Genomic DNA, 566 nt, shown 5'->3' with positions numbered 1-566 from the left:
CCACTGCTGTCACAGTTGACATAATGCAGGAGTGACAGAGGAGTCACTCCTAGTTGTTTTGGGTGTGTGTCTGCAGGTTGAAGCCTCCCTGCTCCAGTGTTGCACATCTCTACTGCAGACACACTCTTTGCTCCTGCGTCCACAGATGAGTGTTTCCTTCCCTTCGTCAGACCCACGGGTTCGTGTCAGGTCACGTCTCGAGTGCTATAGTACCCGTGACTGCCGCGGCGAATGCGGCCCAAAAGGACCATTGTCATATTTCTTTCCCCAAATCTCCGCAAGACCCCACAATCAAAACAAATCGACCACGCGTGCTTTTCCCGCAGCAATGACGTCACGTAGACCCTCCCCCTTCCCCGCAAGTAAACAGAAAACACGGAGGAAATCGTCCATGTCAGCCGCCATACGAGTATCTAGTGTGTGGGAGAAGCTGTGAGAGGCGACGGCGGCCGTTAACGCAGCGTTTCCCGTGTGTTTAACTCGAACTTGGGGGATTTGGGGCCAGCTGACTCGCGCTGGAGCGATGAAGGGAGAGGCGGAAGTGAAGTCACTTGACAGACCGTCCA

The sequence above is a fragment of the Epinephelus lanceolatus genome, chromosome 16, assembly GCF_041903045.1.
Source record: "Epinephelus lanceolatus isolate andai-2023 chromosome 16, ASM4190304v1, whole genome shotgun sequence".
In the NCBI taxonomy this organism is placed as follows: Eukaryota; Metazoa; Chordata; class Actinopteri; order Perciformes; family Serranidae; genus Epinephelus; species Epinephelus lanceolatus.
Note: the sequence above shows the minus strand (reverse complement) of the source record.